The sequence below is a fragment of the Choloepus didactylus genome, chromosome 4, assembly GCF_015220235.1.
Source record: "Choloepus didactylus isolate mChoDid1 chromosome 4, mChoDid1.pri, whole genome shotgun sequence".
NCBI classification, from domain to species: domain Eukaryota; kingdom Metazoa; phylum Chordata; class Mammalia; order Pilosa; family Megalonychidae; genus Choloepus; species Choloepus didactylus.
The window spans coordinates 62,518,625-62,541,207 of NC_051310.1; the positions used below are offsets into that span (position 1 = coordinate 62,518,625).

Consider the following 22,583-nt stretch of genomic DNA (forward strand, 5'->3'; position numbering starts at 1 on the left):
GGCGGTTGGATGGCTCCTCAGGGCAGACCAGAGGTGGGGGTGGGGTGCTATTTCCTCAGGACAGACCACTACAGGTATGTATCTAACAAAGACTCAGCAGAACCCAGGGTTCCAGTGTCCTCACTGCCATTATTATCAATCCATATGTCCCCATCCCAAGTTTTAGGATCCAGTTCTTTTCTAATCAATGCCTTTACTTTAGCAGCAGACACCCCACAAGGTTGAGATTTTAGTTTATGTTGTAAATCTGCTCCTTGCACAATGAGACTCTTGGTCTGGTTTTCAGAAATGTCAAGTCTGCAGCCACAGAATTTTTTTTCAGGGCATACATAGAAACCTTTACATCTGTCATACGGTGCTCAGGTTTTAAATTTGAAGCCTTTAGCTCATCCTTTTCTCTTATAACTTTATCCATCATATCTAAGAGCAACCAGCCAACATCATTATACCTCTTAACTCTGCAAAACTCTGTTACGGTGTCAAAAACCCTGTCACCCAAAGCCTTGCTTCATACAAGTCTATGATAAGGAGAATCAAATGGTGATATTTTGCGTATCTCCATTGCCAACTCATGCCATGGACTGTCAGTACCATCTTGATTATTGGAAATGGAGTCATTAGTGCCTTTGAATCTAATCAGAGTAGAAAACCACTTGTAAAAGCCCATTTTAAGATTCAGTTTCTCAAGAACCACTCCCAGTACCAAGTTGTATTAGTTAGGGTTCTCTAGGGAAACAGAATCAACTAGAGATATCTGTAAATATAAGATTTTATAAAAGTTCTCATGCATCTGTGGGTATGCACAAGTCCAAATTCTGTAGGGCAGGCAGCAAACTGGCAATCCAATGAAGATGTTCGATGAACTCCTCAGGCAGCAAACTGGCAACTTCAATGAATGTGTTCAATAAACTCCTCAGGAATGAACTGGCAACTTCAATGAACTCCTCAGGAAATGCTTCACTGGTTAGCTGAAGAAGTGAAGGTCCTCTATCTGTCTCACTTAAAAGTCTTCAACTGATTGGATTAAATCCAGCTGATTGCATTCTCTCATTGTGGAAGACATGTCCTTCGTGGATGTAATCATTCACAGCTGCAGCCAATTGTCTGATGAGTTAATAAACCCGCCTTCTGGTTTATTAACCAGCCACAAATGTCCTTGCAGTAAGAGTTAGGCCAGTGCTTTCTTGACCAGACACCTGGGTACCATCACCTGTCCAAGTTGACACATGAACTTAATCATCACAGTATTGTGAGTGGACTTTTTTTCTTGAATGTCTCTTCACTTAAGACATTACTAGTGTATAGGAACATTATTGACTTATGTGCATTAATCTTGTATCCTGCCACTCTGCTGAATTTGTTTATTAGCTCAAGTTGCTGTTTCGTGGATTTCTCAGGATTTTCCAAATATAAGATCATAACATCTGCGGATAATGACAGTTTTACTTCTTCCTTTCCAATTTGGATGCCTTTTATTTCTTTGTCTTGGTGGATTGCTCTGGCTAGCACTTCTAGCACAATGTTGAATAACAGTGGTGACAGCAGGCATCCTTGTCTCGTTCCCAATCTTAGGGGGAAGGTTTTCAGTCTCACCATTGAATACTATGTTGGCTGTGAGTTTTTCATATATGCCCTTTATCATATTGAAGAAGTTTCCTTCAATTCCTACCTTTTGATTGATGTTATCAAAAAAGGATGCTGAATTTTGTCAAATGCTTTTTCAGCATCTATTGAGAATGTATTTGATTTTTCCCTTTTGATTTGTTAATGTGTTGTATTACATTAATTGATTTTCTTGTGTTGAACCATGCTTGTGTGCCTGAATGAACCCCACTTGGTCATGGTGTATGATTCTTTTAGTATGTCTTTGGATTTGATTTGCAAGTATTTTGTTGAGAATTTTTGCATCTATGCTCATTAGGGAGATTGGCTTGTAGTTTTCCTTTCTTGTACTATCTTGTAGTATCTGGTTTTGATATTGGAGTGATGTTAGCTTCATAAATGAGCTATGTAGTGTTCCTTTTTATTAGTCAGATCTGTTCCCCTCCCCCTCTGTTTTTTCCTTTAAGTTACCCTTGCTAATATTCTTCAGTCTGTGCCATTTTCCAGACCTGTCTCTCCTTTGTTCTAAGTGGGTAGAAATCCCTTTACTATTTCTTGCAGGGCAGGTCTCTCAAATTCTCTCAGCATTTGTTTGTGAAAATTTTAAATTCTCCCTTGATTTTGAAGGAGAGCTATGCTGGATACAAAATTCATGGCTGGCAATTTTTCTCTTTCAGAATCTTAAATAAGGCATACCACAGCCTTCTGGCCTCCATGGTGCCCACTGGGTGGTCAGTACTTAGCCTTACGTGATTTCCCTTGTATGTGGTGAATCTCTGCTCTCTTGCTGCTTTCAGGACTTTCTTCTTCTCTTCAGCATTTGACGGTCTGATTAATATATGTCCTGGAATGGGTTTATTTGGCTTTATTCTATTCTAATTGGAGTGTGTTGGGCATCTTTGATTTGCATATTCATGTTGTTTAGAGGTTTTGGGAAGTTTTCCCCAACTATGTCTTTAAATACTCTTCCTAGCCCTTAACTTCTCTTCTCCTTCTGGGACCCCAATTATTTTTATATTTTTGCTCTTCATGTTGTCCATCATTTCCATGAGATTCATTTCAAATTTTTCAGTTTTTTCCACCATTTGTTCTTTTGTGCATTCGCATTCAGTTGCCCTATTCTCTAGTTCACATATTCTTTCATCTCTTCAAATATGCTGTTGTGTGTCTCTAGTATATTTTTAATTTGTTCAACAGTATATTTTCTCTAAGATCAGCTATTTTTTTTAATTCACCCTGTCAGATTCTTTTTTATGCTCTTGTAGAGTCTTCTTGAGGTCCTTTATGTCTTTCACCAACCCACTGAAATTGTTTTGGAGATTTATGTGTACTTCTTGGTTAATTGCTCCAAGTTCTATGTCTCCTTCAGCTTTTACATTTGGTTATTTGACTTGTCCATGGGTCTTCATGTGCTTTGTGGTTTTCTGTGGGCTTGGGACATTTGCTTATCTTGATAAGGTTATTTTGGGAAATGCAGAATTATTTGAGCAGTTATATATATATTTTTGGCAGAACCACAGCTTGCTGGGGTACACTTTCCCTGTCTTCCCAGCTGATGGCACTCTTGAGCCACCTCTCATCCTCAAGCCAGTTTTCCCCCAACTTTACCTATGTGCTGGGTGGTGTCCAAAGCAGGTGGAACTGCAGTCAGCACACCAGTTCTCTATGTCCACTGAGGACTAGCAGCCCTGGGTGTGCAGTGTGGACTCTGTGCAGTTTGGCAGGGTGTCTGCTTAAGGGCACCGTTGGTGTGCTGATTCCTAGGCCTCTGAGTAGATCACTCTGGGCTGTGGGGCTGTGCGTCTCACCCTCCAGCTAAACATTCCCTGTTGTTCCCTACCCGCTGTGTGTTTGCTAGCCTCTGGGTGGTACCCTCACCTATCACTGCCTCTCACCTGTACACACACAGTGGACTTCCGTGGAGGGAGAGTAAGTGCGGTCAACACTGGGCTACTGTTTCCTGGGTTCCCTCACAGGAGCTCCTGGCCATGTGGCTCTGGAGGATTATCTCCCCAACTAATTGTTGAGATGGGTGCATGGGAGTGGAAAGCTGCCCCCTCTCCTGCTCAGAGGCCATCTCGCCACTGCTAAGCCCTGGCAGTGGACCCGGCTGAATAAACTCACCCATCTTTTGAGACTCAGTTTCTCCGCTTTTTCATCCAAGTCCTCACCACATATTGGAGAAGTCCCTCTCTGACCACCTGTACCCTGTAACTGCTGTCCTGGGCATTCTCTGCCTTTACTCTAGTTTCTTTCACGGAGGAGAAGTTTGCTCTGCCTCACCTTCCTGGAAGTCCCAAATGCCACCTTTTTTAGTTCAATTTAGATCAGACTGTAATCATTGATATATTCTTGCTGTATAAAATCTAAATTGTATAGCTGCTTATCATTCGGCAGAGAAAAAACTGCAGGTGGCCAGGTTTTCCATTCAAAACCACATCTTTACTTCTTGGATCAATCATCAGTAAACATACTACTGTCTTTCACTAGGCCTGAAGTTACTGCAGATGCCTCAAGATTGCTTTGAATGAGTATAATCCTATTATTGGAGTGGGAATTATAGAACAACTCTCCTGCAGGTGAGACTGAGATATGCTCAATAATAGCTCTTAAAATGGGGGAAAAATCTTTATTCTTCTCTGTTGTGTCATGCCACTCTACAAGTTCAGATTCACGACCACCACTCAGCAGATTGGTGCCTATCACTGAAAGAGCCAAATCCATGACCATATCATGGTGCCAATTTAAGCAGGTTTACATGTACTTATCATCATCAGAATTCCTCCAAAGATGAATTTTGCTATCCTTATGACCAGATGCTATGCAGTCTTCCTTTGGGTGACATGCTAAACATATAAAACTGTTCTTACAATGTTTCTTATTTCTCAATGATGACAAAGTAAACCTTAATGTTGTTTTCTTTTTGAAAATATAAACAGACAAGTAAAGGTCCCATATTGCTGCAACATATTCTCCCTTGTTCCCAAAGACAGTGCACTTAGGTGACTTGTTTATGTAATCCAAAACAAAGGACACCTCTTTAGCTTCTCTTTCTGGCTTGATGATTTTGTCAGTTTCACTGAAACCATCTGAAATATATCTGGTTTTTCTTTATTTTTTATAACAAAGATGGAATCCTCAGCACAGACAAAAGTAAAGAGGGCATGAAGTTTATGTCCAACTATGAAAGGCTTTATCAAAATGCCATCTATATAGTACCACAGTTTAATTGTGCCATCAATGGAACAAGAATATGGCTATAGATGGTTGTTGGGGTTGAGCAGGATTCCAGTCAACAGATTTCTATGTCCATGCAACATATGTACACATTCTTCTGTAGCCATGGTATAAACTTTACAAAATCCCCAAAGACACAGAAGATATGCTTAGAATCTGTGGAGAACACCGCTCTCCTAAAGATCAAGTTGCTGCTGCCACAATGAACCACACAGAGAGGCTCCTCCACCATTTTCAAGTAGACACGGGAACTCCCAAGCACAAGATAACATCTTAATTACACACCTTACAGTTTTTTAAGTTTTGTGAGTCTTGTTTACAGGGATGGAATTTAATAAAATCATTGCACAGAGTGATTCATGCAATATGCTTTTTAAAAAAATTTTTTCTAACTTTATGAAAAAATTAAAAAACAAACAATAAAAAAAATTTCAAACAAAACCGAAACAAAGAAATAAGAAGAAACAAATAACCTAAAATAACTATGTTCATGCAGTATACTTTTGTTTGTTTGCTTGCTTGGTTTTTAAAATGCTTAATTGGAAGTATTCATGAAATAGTCCAGTATTTTTTAATAAAAGAAGTTGAATTTATTTCTTTAGTTTAGATAGTTTCAAAGTAGGTAGGAATCTTTAAAGATCTTTGAATGGGTGTTTAAAACTTTTCTCAGATTTGCTTTATAATATCTTAACCTGTTTCCTAGATATATAAATAGAGAAAGTAGAATTTTTTTAAAAAAAGTATAAGATGTGTGCAAACTTTTAATTTGTCATTAATTTCCTCCATGAATGTTTTTGAAAGAAATTCCAAAGCAGTCAATTTGGCCAGATAGGATGATGTCAGCCCTTCTGGTTAAATGTTTTGTTCTTGCTTTTCAATTCTTACTTTTATTGAAAAATCTAGCAATCTTGATTTTTGATACTCTCTTAGATAAAATATTGGTACCCTATCTTAATTATTTGGAAAGTTTAGTTCTGAATTGGTGGTGCAAATATACACCAAAAACATTCTCTTATTGGTTTTAAATAATAAATACAGAAAATTAATAGAGGCTAAATGGAATTTTGTGACATTTAAGAAGTAAAAACACTTGTAATACTAGGGTACTATGTTTCAATTAGATCCCAGTTTGCTTTTGAATACAAGATAAAATTGAAATACAGATACTTTTTTTTTTACCATGTAGTATAAAAAGTGAACTTCACTGTCAGATTCTAAATTAGTGTTTTATCTCAGATTGTAAATTAGTAAATTTAATAGACATTTTCTCTTTAGGTAAATTTTCAGAATTTAAGAGAGGCATCCCAGGGAAGTGTGTTGTTAAAATTACTGTTCTGTCTATTAACATTCTACAACAATCTTGTTCAATGGAAAAGAATCATATAAATCATATTCCTTATTACTAGCAAAAACAATCAAATTGACAAGATTGCCACTATCTTGTCACTGTGTTTTTTCATGGATTGTGATAATTAGCTGATGTGTGTTTCAGCATTGGATTAATAGGTTTTCTTTTTTTTTATTAAATGCAATTTTATTGAGATATATTCACATAACATACAATCCTCCAAAGTGTACAGTTGTTCATAGTATCATCATATAGTTGTGCATTTGTCACCACAATAATTGGTTTTCTGAGAATAGTACTGCTAATTTGTTAGTTGTACAATGAAGTACCAGTTAAATCATTTTTCCCTTTGTATCTGTCTTTAACATTGATTCATTTTATAAACTTCAGAAATATATTTAATACTTCCTGGTAGAACTCTTTTGCCATTGCTGTATGTTGCAAATATTAATTAAAAGATCTAATTTTTGCATTGTAATTTTACTGTAAATTATATCAAACTTTTTAGGTTGCTGCATATTTATTTTTAAGTATATGTTTAAAATGAGTATCTTTTTAGCTTGAATATCCAGCTGTAGGAAAGCGATTAAATAAATTAGACTATGTTCATATAATTTTTAATGATTTTTAAGGGCACAGGCAATGCTCACAAAATATTAAGAGAAAAATAGCAGGCTATGAAACTGTAGAATATGAGTCCAATTTGTGTATATGGTGGGAGGAACTCCATAATTATATACTTACAGGACTGGCAGAAAATATCAAAGTGCTAATGGTGGCTGTCTCTGGATGCTTGGGATTATGGGTGATTTTTATTTTACTCTTTATATACTTTCTATATTGCTTTAATTTCCCGAAATAGGAATATTAATGTAATATAATAATAAGGAATAAAACAGAAGTTATTTTTAAATAAATTGGTAGTTTCCATTTTGATGCCCATGATTCTGATAGTTTTCTGTGAATACTTATCAATAATCCGAAGATGAAAATAGAATGTATATAATTAAGAAACATCATGATTAATAATCTTAATATATGAACAATAAATAGAAATACTTTAAAGTAGATATGAAAAGCATAAGCCAGTGGCTATTTTTTCAATTTTATTGAGATATATTCACATACCATATAACCATCCAAAGTGTACAGCCAGTTGTTCACAGTGCCATCATATAGTTGTGCATTCATCACCGCAATCAAATTTTGAACATTTTCATTACTTCAAAAAAAAAAAGAAAAAAAAATGATGTTAAAAAGAACACCCAGAACATCCCATCCACCCCTGTTATTCATTTACTTTTTGTCTCCATTTTTCTACTCATCTGTCCATACACTGGATAAAGGGAGTGAGAGCCACAAGATTTTCACAAACACATGGTCACACTGTGTAAGCTTTATAGTATACAGTCATCTTCAAGAATCAAGGCTACTGGGTTATGGTTCAACAGTTTCAGGCATTTCCTTCTAGCTATTCCAATACACTAAAAACTAAAACGGGATATCTACGTAACACATAAGAATAACCTCCAGAATGACTCCCCTCCCCGACTCCATTTGAAATCTCTCAGCCACTGAAACTATTTTGTTTCATTTTGCTCCCCCTTTGGTCAAGAAGGCTTTCTCAGTCCCACGATAGCAGGTCCAGGCTTATCCCCGGGAGTCATATCCCATGTTGCCAAGGAGATATGCATCCCTGGGAGTCATGTCCCATATAGGTGGGAAGGCAGCGAGTTTACCTGCACACTTGGCTTAGAGAGAGATGCCACATCTGAACAACAAAAGAGGTTCTCCTGGAGTGACTCTTTGGCACAAAGCCTCTCCTTTGTGGTAACAAGCTTCATAAGGGCAAGCCTCAAGATCAAGGGCTCAGCCTTCTAAGCTGGTAGTCTACTGTGCTTGTGAGAATATCTGTAATTCCCCCTGCGGGAAGAGTTTATTTTTCCACATTTCCCCCCAGTCCCTCAAGGGGGCTTTGCAAATCCAAATCCCAAATTACTCTGTGATGTATTGGGATTTCACACTAACCTGTACAAACCAACCAGATCTTACTACCTATTCAAAGTTCCATGTAATTATGGTGTTTGAATAAACTGATCATACAAGTTAAATTTTATAGAGAGCTACAGAAAATATAGATTTTGCACCAAGTAAACATCTCTTCCTTTGGTCTCACACAGAATTTGAAGTTTTAAAACACCATCAATCTTGTACTTTACGTTTTAGTCTGATTTGCCTTATTCCTAACCAAGTCCATTTTGTTCTTATCTCTAATTGAAGTCTGATCTCTTTTTCAGTCTTTTAAATATTTGCTGTATGGGGTAATGGTGACATTCATAGTTGCCGAACTCTGGCTCTTAAGTCTCAAGTGTCACATAGATACCCAAAGTTCCAGGGACCAACCAGGTTATACAGAAATTGCTCAGCATCTCAGAATTGAGAAATAATCATTACAATTTAGGATTATATGTAACTTCTGTAAGAGCTTACAATCTAGGAACCTTTACCATAAGACTTCATTGTAGTTATTCTGTATTAGTAAGGTGTTATAATGTTTGTCTTTTCATTTCTGGTTTATTTCACTCAACATACTGTCTTCAAAGTCCATTCACCTAGATGCATGTGTCACTAGCTGGTTGCTATTTGATGAAATAACAAATGGAAAATCTTCCTTGGTAATATGCTTTTTTGGTGGAAATATTAAAATATGTTAACTTTTCAGAAGTTCAGTATAAATATTTTGGAATATTTTGCCAATATTTGCTAGCTTATAACCTTCTCCAAAACATTGTCACATAAATAGAACAGATTTTAGGAGTTTAAGAGACAATATATTTTGGGCTCTGAAGACTAACTACCTGGGTTCTAAATAGACTGTACCCCTTACGAACTGTATAACTTTAGGCAGTTTAAATAATCTTTCTATGCTTCAGGCTCCTCATCTGTAAAATGGGAATAATATAATTCCTGCCTCATTTGGTTGTTATGAGGATTCATAATAAAATGTGTGTGAAGTACTTAGAAAAGTATCTGGAGCATAGTGAGTACTTAGTAAAATGGGCCATTGTTTTAATTTTTAGCTATTCCAATCATCTTAACATTCTCAGGTTTCTAGAGTGGATATTTTAAAAAGAAAACTAACAGAAAGCCTTGGAATGGGAAATTTTAAAAACCTTTAAGGATATCATATTCTCAAATGAAATTTGGTAAATGCTTATAGATATGACCACAGGTAAATTGTTCTTTCTCAGCATTATTTCATTTGTAAAATTAGAAATTATACCACAGTAATTCTGTTGGGGTGAAAAATCACTCATAGAACTTTAAAAAAAAAGACATTCCTACCTTCAAAAGACTCTATCTTCAAAATATATCCAGACTCCTGCCATTCTTAATGCCTTCTTTGCTGCCACACTGGTCTAAGTCCATACAACTCTTGCATAACTCATCTCAGTGATCACCCTGCCTTGATACATTATCACCACCACCACACACACATATATACCACTATGTTGAGTCTGTTCTCAACACAGCAACTAGAGCTGTCCTGTAAAACTTAAGTCAGATCCTATCACTTTGTTGCTCAAAATCCTTCAAAGACTTGCCATCTGTCAAAGAATAAAATCCGATGTTATTATGATGGCTTAAAAATCCCTATCTGATCTAGCCTACTACCTCTCAGATCTCATCTTCTGCCTCCCTTCTTGGCACACTTAAGAAACACTGGACTTCTTTCTGTTCTTAACATGCCATGCACACTCCAGCTTCAAAGCTTTTATACTTGATATTACTGTTGCCTGGAATGCTCCTTTCTCAGATATCTGATTGACTTGCTCACTTGGTACGTTCATCTCTCTTCACAAATAACCCCTTATCAGAAAGGCCTACCTGGCCATTCTTATGTAAAGCAGCACTTACATCCATCATTCTCTATTCCCTTGCCCTGGATAATTTTTGTTCTTAGCATTTATCACTGCTTTACATATATATTTATTTGCTTTGCTTTATGCCACCCACCACCAGAGACAAGTATATTTTCTGCTGTTTTCCCTAGCACCTAGCACAGAGTAGGCATCTGGTAATATTCGTTACATGCCTGTCTCTTTTTCTGAGGCCAGTATTACCCTCATCCCAAAAGCACCTAGTAAATAGTAGATACATGCCTGTCTCATTTTATGAGACTAGTATTACCTCCTCCCCAAACCAAGGATAGTACAAAAGGAAAACTCCAGATCACTGTTTCTCATGTATTTAGACGTAAAAATTCTCCACAAAATATTAGAAAATAAAATCTAAGCAATTTACATTCTGACCAAGTGGGATTTATTCCAGGTATGCCAGGCTGGTTTAATATTTGAGAATTAATCAATATAATCTACCATATCTGTAGGCTAAAGAAGAAAAATCATATACTATTAATTGATGCAGAAAAAGCATTTGACAAAATCCAACACCCATGCATGATAAATCTCAGTGAACTAAAAATATAGAGAGGAAATTCCTTAACTTGAGCATCTGCCAAAAACCTACAGCTAACCTCATACTTAATGGTGAAAGACTGAGTACTTTTCCCGTAAGTATTTAGGAACAAGGCAAGGATATCCTCTTTCACCACTGTTACTCAAAATAGTACTAGAAATTCTAGCCAGTGGAGCAAAGAAAAGAAATAAAAGACCTACTGATTGAAAAGGAAGAAGTAAACGTGTCCCTGTTTGCAGAAGGCATGATTGTCTGCAAAGGAAATCCCAAAAAATCTACAAAAAGGACTAGAATTAATAATGAGTTCAGCAGGGTTGAAGATGACAAGAACAACACACAAAAATTAATAACATTCTTTATACTAACAATGAACATATAGAAACCAACCTATGATTGATTTTTGTAATCCCAAAGAGGGATTACAAGAAAAAATTGCCTATCTTGAACTGGAGACACACTACAAAATATAGCATAGAAAAGTAAAGAGATGAAAACTATGAAATGAATTAAGATAAATGGAAGATAGACCAAGAAGGTCTAATTTACATCTAATCAAAGTTTTAGAAAGAAAGTAAGGGTAAAATTTAGCAAATGCAATATTTGAAGCATTAGCATTGAAAAAAATTTTCCGCTGTTCGGAAACACTAAAGATTCAAGAATTCCAACCAGAATAAATAAAAAGAATTTAACGTGTGGATTTATCATAGTGAAACTACAGAATACTAAAAACAAAGATAAAATCTTTAAGTCAACCAGAGAAGAAAGACATTAACTACAAAAGGACTATTAAGACTGGCACTGACTTACCAAAACAATGAAGACAGATGACAGTGGATACTTCAAAGCTCTGAAAGAAAAGGACTGTCAATCTAGAATTGTACATCCAATGAAAGTATTTTTCAAGAATGAAGAGGAAATTAAAGACATTTTCAGACAAAAACTGAGAGAGTGTTTGGTACCAGTAGACCCTCACTAAACAAGTTTAGAAGATTAACATCAAGCAGAAGGTTTGTGATCCTAGATAGTAAGTCTAAGGTGCAAAAAGGAAAGAAAAGCAAAGAAAGTGATAAATAGGAGTAAATTTTTAAAAAGAAAACATAACTTTTTATAAAATAATGATGATGTTTTGTGAGGTCTTAAAAGAACTGAAATTCTGGCCAACAGTAGCATACAAAATAGCATCCAGGTTTCAGGCCTGGGCTACTGGATAAAAAGTGGTGTCTTACTGAGATGAGGAGAGAAACAAGATATGAATTTGAGATGCATATGGACTATCTGGGTAGAAATGTAGAGAAGACAGTTATGTCTATGTCTAGAGCTCAGGAATTCAGGAAATACTGTTTTGAGAGTCATCAGCATGTAAGTAGTTATTTAAAGTGGATTTTGATGATGTTGTCTAAGGAAAGTGGATAGTGAAAAGAGCAGAAGAAAGGATTTAGCTCTGGGAAATATGACTGTTATAAAAGAAGGAGTGGGGAGACGAAAAGGAAATTAAGGAGTCATAGCAAGAGAGGTATTAGGTAGGGCAGAAGGTTAATGTCACAGAGAATAAAAGAGAAGGGATTTTTAAAAAATAAAGTCATCAACAATATTAAATGCAGCAGATTGATCAAATAAGATGAAAGAATATTTTCCTTTGGGTTCAAGAGTGAATGCATAATAAAGAAATGGAAACAGGGTAGTGAAATAGACTACAAACTTTTTTGCTCACATATAACCTAAAGTAATTTTGAAACTATGCCTCTTATTGATTAAATTTAAATCATTTAATAGATGGAATTTTTTGTATTGAAAATATAGACATTTTAGAACGAGACACCCAACATTATCCAGTTTAGAAAACCAGAACAAACTAGTATTTTACAGTTGGAAATATTTTATCATTTCTTTTTCTTCTTGAATTTGTATTTCCATTCCACTTTACCCAAAGAATTTTATCCTGCTAACATATCCTAATTACCCCATCATGTTTGTCAGCAACAAACATGTATAGAGATTTAAGTTTAATTTTTAGAAAGTCCCGGTGAGCAAAAGTTCAGTGTTAAAAATTTCTTCTAGAGTGAATTATAAGTAATAGTTTTAGAATGCAATTGATTGAGTTACCATTTGTTTCAGTTTGCTAAAGCTGCCATTAGGCAAAATACCAGAAATGGATTGGCTTTTATAAAGGCGATTTACTAGGTTACAGATTTACAGTTCTAAGGCCATAAAAGTATCCAAACTAAGGCATCAACAAGAGGATACCTTCACTGAAGAAAGGCCAGTTGCATCTGGAACACCTCTGTCAGCTGGGAAGGCACGTGGCTGGCATCTGCTGGTCCTTTGCTCCTGGGTTCTGGTTTCAAAATGGCTTTCTCCAAAATGTCTCTGGGCTTCTGTTTCTCTTAGCTTTTATCTCTCAGCTCCTGTGCATCCTTGCTGGTTCTCCTAGGGCGTTTTTCTCTAAGTGTCTGTGGTCCTCTCTTAGCTTCTCCAGGGCAAACTCTAGGCTTCATGTCTTATCTTAGCATCTCTAAACATCTTTCTGTCTGCATCTCCATGTCGGCCCTTAGTTTCTCCTGGGGAAAAACTCTGGATAACATATTTTAGCTTCTCTCCAAAATATCTCTCTCAGCTTCTCTGAGCTCCTTCTTTCCATGAGCTCTCTTAAAGGTCTCCAGTAAATGAATCAAGACCCATCCTGAATGGGCAAGGTCACACCTGCATGGAAATAGTCAATCAGAAGGTCCCAACTACAGTTGGGTGGGTCACATCTCCATGGAAACAACCTAATCAAAAGGTTCTACCTAACAAGATTAAAAATCATGGCTGTTCTGGGGTCCATAACGGTTTCAAACCGGCACACCATTTAGATCATTCTTAGCAGTACACAATAGAAACAACATAAATACACTTTTGACAAATACTATTAAACATACAATGTAAAATTTTCTTAGCAGTGCATCTCTTGATGAATGGCTCAATATATTGTATTCCTAGATTGAGACAGTATTCATAATCTTTGTATTCTTGTGTTATTCATTTTTAGATGTATAGTAAGTGCTGGAACCATCAGCATGATTAGACATTCCTTCATTTTGTAGACAGTAAAGAATTAGAACACCCCTGATTCATAAAAGGGTTTGTTTCCCACTCATAAAGGATTTTTCGTATTCTTATTACCAGTATTTTGTTTTGTCCCTATGTTTAGTGTCCTAGAGGTTTTTATCTCCTCACAACAGTAAACCGTAGTAAAGTTCAAGTGATTTATTCCTTTCTCTGTGGAGTCTGAAAAGGGCATTTGTGAATAGAAGATAAGAAGTGACAAGAACTCTTGCCTGTGAGTTTTAGAAAAGTGTACATATGTTCCCTTAAAACTCTTTGTACTCTTATGCCCCTTGAGAAATTTTCTTATATATCATGGGTGCACATATCTTACTTGAAGATCGCTGGTATGGATTATTCTTTTCAAAACTTTGCTGTAATTTGGGAAAACATATGTAATAACATACTTAATTTTTGGGTAGTATTTACTTTAAGGTGGAAATGAGGGAGTATAGTTGGAAAGGAGTACCATGTTAGTTACTATTCTAGGCACTTGGGATAGATGAGTGGACAAAAAAGTTAAGATAGTCCCTTCTTTCACCTTCTTGGAACTTATGTTCTAGTTGGTGGGAGAAGGGAGAGACAGAAAATCAATAATAAACATGATAAATAATTAAATATGTTGTATGTTAGAAGATGAGTGCTGTGAAGTGGGTGAGTACAGGGCTGTTGCGTGGCCAAGGTAGGCCACGTTGAAAAGATGATGTGTGTACTAAAACTTGAAGGAGGTAAGAGAGTTAACCATGTAGATGTGCCATAAGGCAGAAGCGAGCCTGGGATTCTCCAGTATCATGATGTCAAGGAGGAGGAACCAGCAAAGGATGGTAAGGAGGAGCAATCAAGTGAAGTAGAAGGAAAATCAGAAGACTCAGGTCTTGGAAGCCAGGTGAAGAAAATGTATCAAGGAAGAGGGAATGATCAACTGTGTCAAATGCCACTGATAAGTAAAAGAAGATGAGGACTATCAATAGACCTTTGGACTTAGCAGTATTGAAGTCATTGACCTCAACAAGAGCCGTTGTTGAATATTGGGAGTGAAACTTGATTGAGGTGGGTTTAAGAGAAGAAGGGAGGAGAGGAATTGGAGGATGCACATTCAGACAAGTCTTAGGAGGACTTTTGCTTCCAAGAGCAGCAAAGAGAGGAGGGTGGGGTTAGCTGCTTGGGGAAAGGGTGTCAAGAGAGTTTTGTTTTGTTTTGTTTTAATGGAAAAATAATAGCTTTTTTGCATGCTGATGAAAAAGATCATTAGGAAAGGGAAAATTGATAATGTCTGAAAGATTTTTTTCATGAATGGAGTGGGGGTGGGGGGTGGAATCTAGTCACAAGTGGAGGATTTGGCCATAGCTGGAAACATAGATAACTTTAGGAGCTTATTTTGAGATTTTAAGTAACGAACATAGAGTAGGAAGAATCATCATAAAGAATGTGGTTTTACTAAGGTAGTGCAAGATAAGGGCAGGGCAGTTGGAGTATATGTGAGGGAGCAACCATGGAATCCAAGCTGATAAGTAGGGAGAGATGACATTGGGGACTGAGGAACAGTGAATCAGTGATGACAGAATCAATACATTTTGTAGATCTGGGTGGGTTCCATAGATTGATGGAAACAAGGTACTAGAGTAAATGAGCTGAAATGATAGTGGTCAGAGTGGGTTATATGAAATTGTGATTTTAGATAGGTTGTAGGATTTTCTTAATGATAAGATCTAGGATATGGCCATGTGAATGTGTTGCTGAAGTAGGCTGAAGGACAAGGACCTTGAAGGAGAAGATTTCAAGGAACAAAGCAGCCAAATTGTTGGAAGGATCATCTACATGTATAGGGAAATCACCGAGTAGTATCGGAGAGAGGGACAAGAGCTAACATCATCTACAAATTAGGGAAGAATGTTCTGGAAGTCAGTAGATGAGAACCACAAGGATGGGTACTGATTGATATAATCTGATGGCATAAGATGCCAAATTGTTTTTTTTTTTTTTTTCCAGAGAGGAAGGAGGGAGAATAGTTAGAAAGCAGCAAAGAGCAATGGGGGAACTTTATCCACTGTGGTAGGTTGAATAGTATACCCCAGAAAAACATGTTTCTTAATCTAAATTCATTCCTGTGGGTGTGAACCCATTGTAACTAGGACTTTTTGAAGATGTTTTAGTTAAGGTGTGGCCAACTAAATCAGGATGGGTCTTTTTTTTTTTTTTTAATATTCATTTTATTGAGATATATTCACATACCATGCAGTCATACAAAACAAATCGTACATTTGATTGTTCACAGTACCATTACATAGTTGTACATTCATCACCAAAATCAATCCCTGACACCTTCGTTACCACACACACAAAAATAACAAGAATAATAATTAAAGTGAAAAAGAGCAATTAAAGTAAAAAAGAACACTGGGTGCCTTTGTCTGTTTGTTTGTTTGTTTCCTTCCCCTATTTTTCTACTCATCCATCCATGAACTAGACAAAGGGGAGTGTGGTCCATATGGCTTTCCCAATCACATTGTCACCCCTCATAAGCTACATTTTTATACAATTGTCTTCGAGATTCATGGGTTCTGGGTTGTAGTTTGATAGTTTCAGGTATCTACCACTAGCTACCCCAATTCATTAGAACCTAAAAAGGGTTGTCCATATTGTGCATAAGAGTGCCCACCAGAGTGACCTCTCGGCTCGTTTTGGAATCTCTCTGCCACTGAAGTTTATTTCATTTCCATTCACATGCCCCTTTTGGTCAAGAAGATGTTCTCCATCCCATGATGCCGGGTCTACATTCTTCCCCGGGAGTCATATTCCACGTTGCCAGGGAGATTCACTCCCCTGGGTGTCTGATCCCACGTAGTGGGGAGGGCAGTGATTTCACCTGCCAAGTTGGCTTAGCTAGAGAGAGAGGGCCACATCTGAGCAACAAAGAGGCATTCGGGAGGAGGCTCTTAGGCACAATTATAGGGAGGCCTAGCCTCTCCTTTGCAGCAACAGTCTTCCCAAGGGCAAATCCTGTGGTAGACGGCTCAACCCATCAAACCACCAGTCAGGATGGGTCTTTTAATTCTGTTACTGGAGGCCATATAGAGAAGGTTACAGAAAGAAAGCTGCAGGGAGGAGATAGAAGCTGAAAGTCTAAAGAACCCAGAAGAGAAAGGAGAGGACCTCACATGTGTTTTGCCATATGACAAAAAAGTTAAGAACCCAAGGATCTCCCACAGCCAGCTCCAGAATGCCACAGTCTTTGGGGAGAAAGCATCACCTTGCTTATACCTCAGTTTTGGTCTTCTCCTAGGCTCAAAACTGTGAGCCAATAAATTCTCATTATTTATGCCAACTCATTTCACAGTATTTGTGATAGCAGCTTGAAAACTAATACACCCACTGTGCCAGTTTGAATGTATTGTGTCCCCCAGATGCAATTATCTTTGATGTAGTCTTGTGGGCAGACATTTTGGTGCCGATTAGATTTGCTTGGAATGTGCCCCACCCAGCTGTGGGTGATGACTCTGATGATCTATTCCCATGGAGGCATGCCCCCCCCCATTCAGGGTGGGACTTGATCTGTGAAGCCATATAAATGAGCTGACTCAAAGAGAAGGAACTCAGTGCAGCTGTGAGTGACGTTTTGAAGAGGAGCAAGCTTGCTAGAGAGGAACATCCTGGGAGAAAGCCATTCTGAAACCAGAACTTTGGAGCAGACGCCAGCCACGTGCCTTCCCAGCTAACAGAGGTTTTCCGGACACCATTGGCCATCCTCCAGTGAAGGTACCCGATTACTGATGTGTTACCTGGGACACTTTATGGCCTTAAGACTGTAACTGTGTAGCCAAATAAACCCCCTCTTTATAAAAGCCAATCCATCTCTGGTGTTTTGCATTCCACAGCATTAGCAAACTAGAACACCCACCTATAGACCTGATGTTGTAGGGTCTAGAGAGAGAAAAAGCCACCCCTTGAGAAACTACAGAGGAATCGTTCTCAGAGATCCGGATTTCTGTCTGAACCAGAAGATGAAGGGAATGTTCAGAGAAGAGATGACTGATGATGGGCCACGTATTCCGGAAGGAATAGTGGAAGTTTCAGGAGGTTTGAATGGAATATTAGGGCAGAGCAGTGGCTATGCAAAACTCTATTGGGATTAGAAGTGAAAGGTGACCTGGGAATCTGTGGTTTCTTGTCATGAATGACATAGTAGTGTTAAGGGGCACATTGGGGTTAGTCCTGCAAAGTTGTGAATGTTGTGGGGGGCAGGGTCGGTTTCTGGGGCTGTCTCTATCCTTTGATGATGGGAGTAGAAGGCCTAGAGGAGGCATAGTCTTAATCCCAGCGCATAGGTTCCCTCTTGACTTCCACTACAGGCAGGGCTTTCTTTGATGTGTTCATGTGCTGTCTTGACCTATTTTTTTCTTTTCTGTTTTCCCAAATCATATTTATGATTTTATACCAACTTACAAAGGATTTAGTTCATTTTGTTGATTGATATAATTTTACATTTACATATAAAATAAAAATTTTCTCTGGAAGAAAAAATAGGAATTAAAGGAATGTGGTCAAATTCTGATACAAAAATTCACCTGTGAGACTTCAGTTCTGTCTCCAAATTCTGATTCTGCCCTGAATATGGAATATATAGAGTATGTACCCTATTGTGTAGCCAAAGTGAACAATATCTTCTTTGCTCAGCTTGAATCTTCCCATGTCCACACTCTTGCTTCTGCCATTCCCTTGGCCTGGAGTTCTCTCCCTTCCTTCCTCTTTTCTTTTCTTTTCTTTTTTTTAATGTTTAAATTATTTTTTTTTTTACAAACACTCCCCCTTTCTCCCTTCCCTCTATATCTCCCAGTAACCTCTCATCTACTTTCTATGTCTGTGAATTCATCTGTTATAGGTGGTATTATATAATATTTTTCTTTATGTGCCTTGCTTATTTCACTAAGCATAATTAATGTTTTCAGGGTTCTTTCATGTGCACATGTATCATAACTTCATTCTTTCTTCTAGCTCAGTAATATTCCACTGTGTGTGTATGTACCAAATTTTGTTTATCCATTCACTTGTTGATAGACAATTGGGTTGTTTCGATCTTTTGACTATTGTGAATAATGCAGCTATAAACATTTGTGTACAAGTATCTATTTGATAATCTGTTTTCACTTTCTTTGGGTATATACCTTGAAGTGGAATTGCTGAGTCATTCTATGTTTAACTTTTTGAAGAGCCACCATATTGCTTTCCACATCGGCTGCATCATTTTACATTCCTACCAACAGTGTGTGAGGGTTTCTATTTCTCCGCATCCTTTCCAACACTTGTTGTGTTCCATTTTTAAAATAATAACCATTCTTGTGGGTGTGAAGTGGTATATCATTGTGGTTTTGATTTGTATTTCCCTGCTGGCTAGTTTTGATTATATTAATAATGTTTATTTTTTAGGCTGAGAAATGGATACCCAGATGTTTGTTATATTTTTCTCTACATATTATTGTATGTCTGAAATGTCTCATTTTAAAAAATTGTCTGGCTATGTAGTGAGAGGGAGAGAGTTAGGGCAATAGTTCTCTCTTTAATAAGTGCTCCAGATTTTCAGAAAACTGTAGACAGCTTGAGGGAGCCAAAGAGAAGACTTGTTTAATTAGTCAGCTTTACAAGAAGGAGTCTAGTGTGACAAGTTCTACCAGCCACTTGAAATTAGTGGCCTTGTCTCACACTTTCTACTTCTGCTATTCCAAGGCTGAAGTAGAATGCTGAGATTAAGCATTTCTTGGCTTAAAATTGGCTTGAATTTTCAGGGACTTTCACAGCTTGGGGTTGTATATGCTGGACCACTTATCACACAAGAAAGCTCTGTCTGTTGATAAGAAGAGTCAGTGGGTTGTTCACACCTTTGTTTGTTTGTTTTTTGCTTTACCAGAGCAAAGCACAGAACAAAGTATAGCCCTATGTAATCCTCTAGTTGAAGAATCAGAGTAGATCACTCAATAGATGGCATAATTTCGACCTCAAAGTAACTTCTGTACTCTGCCATTTTAGATATGCAGTTTCATTCAAAAACAACCTTGGATTGGGAAAAAAAAAAGAATCTTATTCTGGGCCCTTCTTTTGTTTTTGTTATGTTTTGCCAAAGTAACGCTTATGGTTTGAGGAAGAAAAAAAAAAACAAACCAATACAGAATGGTGTGAAGTGGAAAATAAGTTCTCCTGACCACATGTTCTTATTCCTACTTATAGAGATAATCAGTATTTTTTTGTGTTTCCCCCAGATATTTTCTCCATACTGCTTGGCAAACTCCACCCCCCCCCCATCAGGAAGCCATGAACCTCTTTCTATGTCAGCATAAATTGCTAGAATTTGTTCTTGTTAATGTTGCAGATTCTTCCATTGTATTGTTGTACCATAATTTAACTAATTCCCTTATGTACATTTAGATTATTTCCACTTTTGTTTCCTATCGGAATTTTGTATATGCACATTAAAGTTTGATTGGTTTTTGAAAAGGTTGATCAGTTTTTCATTTCCATAAACAGGATTTGAAAATGGTTCTCAACATCCCCTCCAAATTGAATATTGTCAGACCCTGATGTTTTTATCATTCTGATGGGATAAAAAAAAAAGTAGCTTTGATTTGCATTTCTGTACTTCTAGGACAAATCTTTTGAAATTTATATTTCCTTTACTACAAAGAGTATATAAAAATACTATACTTTTATTGGTCTGCTTTTGAAGGTATGTATGAGAGAGGGATTATTTGTGAAATATTTTTTGAAAGTTGATTTTGAAATTCCAAGATTCCTCTTTATCTCAGTGTACTCTCTTAGTATTTTTATGAGATGAATTAGAAATGTCATATCTCAAATACTAGTCCAGTAATGGTAGAAATTAGTTGGTGCAGTGCAGAGGAATCCTAACAATTATAGCAAAATTCAGAGGTGGGACATGCAACACTGGTATCAGCTTAGGGATCTGTTATATTTGGTTCTTCTTGATCTAACTTCCATAAAATTGATCTACCCCAGCTTTTGGCTGTATTCTCTAGAAATCAGCAGTTCTTCCTGGATTTAATTCTTTTTTTCTTGCTTTGATTTTTTAATATTTTTCAGCCCATGCTGTGTTGCCATTCTAATCATAGGACACACCTTAGTAAGGGATGGAGTAACATCTGATTGTTCCTTTTTTTGCTGGAAAGGGGGCACAATAGTAAGTACTTTGCAGGAGCCTGGGAGTTCTCCAACCTCTTCACAGATACTCCCATTCCAGTTGTCAGGATCCTATTTCTTTACCTGGTATGGTCGTAAATTCAGTTTGGATTGCTGTTCAGCAACTCCACAGATCACTTTCTGACCTTGGCTTAGAACTTCATAATGGTACTGTTTCCCTATGCCTTGGGCCAGGCATTCTAGAAATTAGCATTGACGTCTCCGGCTGCAAAGTGACTAGTGCTTTTTGAAGCAGCTATGTGACTTTTCCATACTGTGACTCATTCTCCAAGCCCTTTAAGTTGCTCTAGCTCAGCAGCTGTCCACATAATTATAGATACTGGTTCAATTAATTACCTCAGTTCTAATTTCTGTGGTCTACTGCCATATTATTGTGGGAAGGGATATGATGACTATTTTCATCTTTTATCCTGCCACAGCCAGATTTTTAATGGCTAGTATCCCTCTTTTTTTTTTTTATCTGAGTGTCTGTTGCTTTCAGTCATTTCCTAAATACTATATTTCTTAAGATCCATTCAATTTCAAGAGACCTTTAAGAGAATATTGAATCCAAGTGTAACCAGAGGACCATTATTTGAGTTGAGGGGTGCAACTGACTTACCCCAGTTCATCCTCAGAGTGTGAAGACTTAAGCTCTTTATGCCAACCTGCTGATAATAGCAAGTGGTCCTGAAGATTGCCTTCAAAAGCCACTCTTTCTTTATTATGTGTTTCTTAGTATTTGAGTGCAGTGTTAAAGTCAAACTTGGTCCTGTTTTTCTGGGCAGATCATTGCAGAAACAGCTGGTAACTGAGTGAACACTGGCATTGGCTAATTTTGTTCAAAGCTAAAAAAACTGGAAGAAAAGACCAGCCCCCAAAGTGATCCCAAATCCTAAGGTTGTTTCTTTATGGGTGGCATGTTTTTGGGGGTAGACTTCCCACTCTAGTAAAAGATTGCAATTTAGGGTTGCAGTGAAGCAGTATGCTGCTAGGCAGGAAGTGGTTTAGAAATAAGAGGCAGCAGTAGAATTTGTCTAACAGAAAACTCTTGGCCTTCAGGCTCTTGAGTTGTGTGTGCCCTTACTAGCAAATCTGTCTCTGAACGTCAGCCTTGAAACAGTGTGGTGGAGGCTGCATCCACTGCTCACTCGAGTGGTTACTGAAACATGCTTAACTTGAAATATGGTGATTTTTCAAAATTATAAAAAGCAAATCCCCAGTATCAATTATACCGTATGGTCTAGAACCCTGAGTGCTATAACTAGTAACTGCACTTTTGAGTACATCTTTACAGCTACCACTCGGGTCCAAGCCAGCCTTAGATGCACTAAATCAGGACTGGTTCCAGAATCTACCATGTCACAGACACAGCGCTACCATCTATCTTTGCTCCTGTGGTTCCCCATCTGGCTGAATGGGGCCGCTCTTTTTCCCTGGGACACTCAAGTTTAGTACCTGTGTGCACGCATGCACACACAGACACACGCACACACGGCTTCTTGATAAAATGAAGGATGGGCTAGAATCGAGCCAGCTTTTTGGGAAGTAGCACACATAAAGAACAAGTTTTAATGCTACATTGGAAAGTGTCAGGTGGGAGGAGTGAGATAAAAGGAAAAAGTGTTTGGTTGCCTATGAATGTACA

General features: G+C 37.5%; 1 protein-coding gene across 5 annotated transcripts in view; it reads left to right on the top strand.

Annotated features, from left to right (window-relative positions):
• MAP4K5 (mitogen-activated protein kinase kinase kinase kinase 5) overlaps positions 1-22,583 on the top strand; it is a 152,803-nt gene that overhangs the window by 55,572 nt on the left and 74,648 nt on the right. For 2 of the 5 annotated variants that reach the window (XM_037832761.1, XM_037832760.1), the window contains one exon: positions 4,093-4,181. The exons of the other annotated variants lie outside the window; for them this stretch is intronic. The gene's annotated coding sequence lies outside the window, so the exon portion shown is untranslated. The remainder of the gene's footprint in view (positions 1-4,092; positions 4,182-22,583) is intronic. 5 annotated transcript variants of the gene reach the window in all.